This window comes from Simochromis diagramma, unplaced genomic scaffold (assembly GCF_900408965.1).
Source record: "Simochromis diagramma unplaced genomic scaffold, fSimDia1.1 OVJJ01000309.1, whole genome shotgun sequence".
Taxonomy (NCBI): Eukaryota; Metazoa; Chordata; class Actinopteri; order Cichliformes; family Cichlidae; genus Simochromis; species Simochromis diagramma.
In genome coordinates, this window is record NW_024387313.1 from 316396 (window position 1) to 320925 (window position 4530).

A 4530-nucleotide genomic window follows, 5' to 3' on the forward strand; every position below is an offset into this window, starting at 1 on the left:
TTTCTGGTCAGCAGCTCACTGCTGTGACATTTCAGACACTGAGATTCATCCTATAGCTGTCAGCGATCATGCTCCTTATCTTTAACACTAATGCACAAGAATATACTACGCCAAGTAAAAACTGGAGATTTAATCATCATTGCTTAAAGATGAAGACTTTATTAAATATTTTAAAAAGGAATGGGCTTCATATTTAGACTTTAATGACACTCCCGGAATATCTGCTTCTGTTCTATGGGAAGCAGGGAAAGCGTGTGAGAGGTAATAATTTCTTTCTCATCACACAAAGAAAGAAGAAAACAAATTTCAGGATTGAAAAAAACATCAAATCACTGAGAAGCCTACGCGTGCGCCCAGATCAGGAAACATTGACCAAATACGCAAGACAAACTATAATTAAATGAAACTATTAATAAAAAAACACAATTCCTTATACAAAGACTTCGCTTGCAGAATTTTGAAACACAGTACCAAATCAGGTCGATTTCTAGCTAACCAGTTAAAAATAATAAAGAAAAAAAAACTATATGTGCTGCTAAAGATTTATCGGGGAACACAATATATGACCCTGGAAGAATAAACAACATTTTGGGATTTCTATGAACTTATACTCACCACCAATAAAACCCATCTAAAAATGAAATTGATCTGTTTCTTGACAACGTAACTCTTCCAAATTACTGCAGTCAAGCAATGGAACTGGATTCGCCACTGATGCCAATGAACCAGGAAGCCCTGATAAGTATGCCCAATACTAAGGCCTCCAGGTCCAGACGGCTTCCCTGCAGAATTCTACAAGAATTCTGGACAATTCTGGCACCAGTATTCACGCAATGTTGCAGGAAATCGAGGAAATGCGCCTACCCACCAAATATGATTCTGCCCAACATTCAGTCTCCTGCTAAACCAGGCAAAGACCCTTTATTTCCCTCAAGCTATCGTCCAATTTCTCTTTTAATGTAGACCTTAAAATAATCTGCAAAGCTCTCTCAAAGAGATTAGAGAAAATAACCCCCTCTTAATTCATCCTGACCAAACTGGTTTCATAAAAGGTCGGCACTCCTCAACAAACACTCGTAGATTACTTAATTTAATAGACTACTCATACAATAAAACATTGAAACCATAATATTATCTCTAGATGCAGAAAAAGCATTTGATAGAGTTAACTGGAAATTTTTATTCGCAACTTTACACAAATTTGGTTTTGGAAAACTCTTTCATAAACTGGATAAGAATATTATACAATTCCCCAACAGCTCGTATCAGAACAAATGACCAGACATCCTCCAGCTTCTGTCTCCTGAGGGGCACCAGACAGGGATGCCCACTCTCCCCTTCACTTTTTGCAATTTTTATCGAACCTCTAGCAGCAGCATTTAGACAGGCTACAACAATTAAGGGCATAAATGTAAGAACATAGAACATAAAATCAGTCTCTATGCGGATGATGTGTTGCTTTTTCTGCAAAACACACAAACCAACCTCTCTGAGGTAATTACTCTAATAAACTGGTTTTCAAGAGTTTCAGATTATTCAATTAACTGGCCAAAATCTACAGTTCTCCCCATTAACTGCTCCTTCCATAATTCTTCCTCTGCCCCACTGCAATCCGGAAATATTAAATATTTAGGTATTAATGTTTCTCCTAAGCTTTCAGACTTAACTAAATTAAACCACATCCCACTTCTAAAGAAAGTAGAAGGCGATCTGACTAGATGGAAATCTTTACCCATATCACTCATGGGAAGGGTCGCCACTATAAAAATGATGATTTTGCCAAAATAAATTACTTATTTTTGATGATCCCTAACAAACCATCACAAGATTGGTTCAGATCTCTGGATTCATATATTCCAAATTCCTTTGGAAAGATAAACCCCCGCGTATCAGCTTAAAAACGCTACAAAGAACCAAGGATAGAGGAGGATTAGATTCTGCCTAATTTTCAACAATACTTCTTAGCCAACAGGCTTCAGTTCATCTCAGAATGGTCAAAACATACCTTCTTAGATGAGCCCTGGCTAGATGTTGAACAGGCACTATGCAGGATCTAGAGATTTCAGACCTACCATTTATTAGCTCAAACATCAAAAGACATGAATGCTTTAAAAGTATCAACATCAGCTTCTCTCTGACAGCATGGTGGGAGTTTCTAAAAATAACGGAGTCTTCATTAATCCCATGTAAACGTACACCTATCTGGAACAACCCTGACATATTACAAAACAATAATATGATTAATTTCCCAGAATGGAGTTGTAAAGGAATTACATACTTAGAACATATATTAGAGGGAACAGAATTTATTCCATTTGACAGACTAGTTGCACAATATGGATCAACAAGAAAAGATTTTTAGAATATCAACAAATTAAATCCATAGTAAAAAAGAAATTTAACCTCAGTCAAGTTGAATTACAAACACCACCAAGTGCGGCACATTTCCTTACTCTTAAATCCCCCAAATTATTATCTAAAATATACAGAACACTTTCTAAATTAGATGAATCAATATCCCTTCCTATTGCAAAGTGGGAAGCAGATTTATCAGTCAGCTTAGACCAAAACTTCTGGTCTCAGGTATGCTTAAAAACCTTTAAATTGATTAAAAATCCCAGTCTGCAATTAATACAATACAAAATACTACATAGAGGTGCACTATACAGGTCATCGGATGTTCAAGATGGGCTTTACATCTTCCAATAACTGCTCACACTGTCAAGGCAATACACCAGACAATTACACTCACGCTCTTTGGTTCTGTCCACCAGTGCAGAAGTTTTGGCGCGAGATATGTGAAGACTTATCAAAGTGTCTGAAATGTAACATTCCAACTTCCCCTTAGTGTGTTTGTTAGGCAGCTTAGATAATGTCACTTCAGAAAAGAATATAGCCCATATGGTTTTCACTGCCCTATGCATAGCCAAGAAAACTGTCCTCATGAACTGGAAAAATAAAAACAATCTTAATTCTAACCAATATAGAAATTATCTATTAGATTACATTAGTCTTGATACAGCCTCTGCCACCACATCAGATCAATTGCTCTGGGCTCCTTTGATCAGCTTCATCACCTAGTGGGGGTGGGGGGTCATAGTTTGGTCCCGCCTTCACTGTTGTGATTGGTGTGGCGGTAGGGACAGGCTTAGGGCGTCGGGGGGTTCCCCGGAGGCATCTTCCTTGGGGGGCTCAACCCGGGGTATCGGTCATGTCCGGGTGCGCTCTTTTGGCTCTCGGGTGACTGTTTCCTCGTGGCTGCGTGCAGCGGGGCTAGGGGAGGGTCTGTGCTGACTTGGGTTACTGACCTGGTAGCCTGTCTGCCCCTGGGTGGGTCCGGGATAGGCGTGAGGTTCTGGGGGCGCTCCGTCTCTGGGCTGGGGCCCGGGCCAGGCCTCGGGGGCTTGGGTCCTGGTTTGTGTGTCGCCGGGGTTGTGGGCGGGTGGGTGCATGGGGGCCCATCCCTGGCGCGGGGTGCCGCCGGTGCGTCGAGCCACCTGGGGGGCTCTTCAACTGGTGGGGGAGATTGTCACACCTTGCAGGAGCTTTCCTCTCCTCAGGAACTCTCTGCAGGAGGGGGAGACACAGGAGAGGTGGAGGAAGATCTCAGCCTGGGCGTCTATTGTCTCATGTAGTCTGGAAGATGAATGGATGGTGGGGTGGGTGCAGTTTTCTCTGTGGTGGGGTTGGGTGGACTGTCCCGGGCTCTGTGGGGCCGGGGGGCGCTGCTGCGCTGGGCCCCGGTCTGGATGGGCCTGGGCCCCCTTTCCCTGGCGGGTCGCGGAGTATGGGAGTGCCTACTGGGGTCAGCGGGGGAGCTGGCCCCAGGGAGGGGTCACCTGCCCCTCCCTTCCTTCCCTCCCCATCTCCAGCTGCCTCCCTTTTCCCGCTCCACCACAACCACCCACACATGTAGGGCCTTGGAGTAGGGGTATGTCACCAGGGTGCAGAGGAGGCTACCCCCCCCCCCCCCCCCTGTCCCCTTCTGGCTGCCTCTGCCTCAATTTTATCCCACAACTTAGACATTCACATTACTCACACTCTCATTACGCATACATATAGGATCTTGGGGGTGGGCACGATACACGGAGTCAGAATTACCATCAGGGTGTACACCCCGCCCCTGGCGTCGTTGCCCACCTCTCAATTTTGAATACACGTAGACATTGAGGGCTAGCAGGAGGGACTATGCGCTTACCTGCTGCTCTCTGGCAGGTAGCTCCATGCCCTCCTGGGTTTTAATTGCACCTTAGAACACACATGCATCAACACTACAGTGAGCGGGTGGAGGGAGGTTTGGAGTCTTCTCTCACCCCCGTTCTCTGCGGCCTGCTGGAGCGGGGGGGCTAGGAGGAGGAGTTGGCCGTCCGACTGCGGTCTGGAGTGTGGGGCCTCCCTGCTGCTGCGGAGTCGGGGCGGTCTGCCTCTCCCCACCGCAGGGAAAAGGGTAACACCACCTGGGTCTGGGTGCAGTTCCCCCCTCCAGGGGCAAGGGTACCTAGACCCGGTTCGTAGAGTACGCTTGGGGAG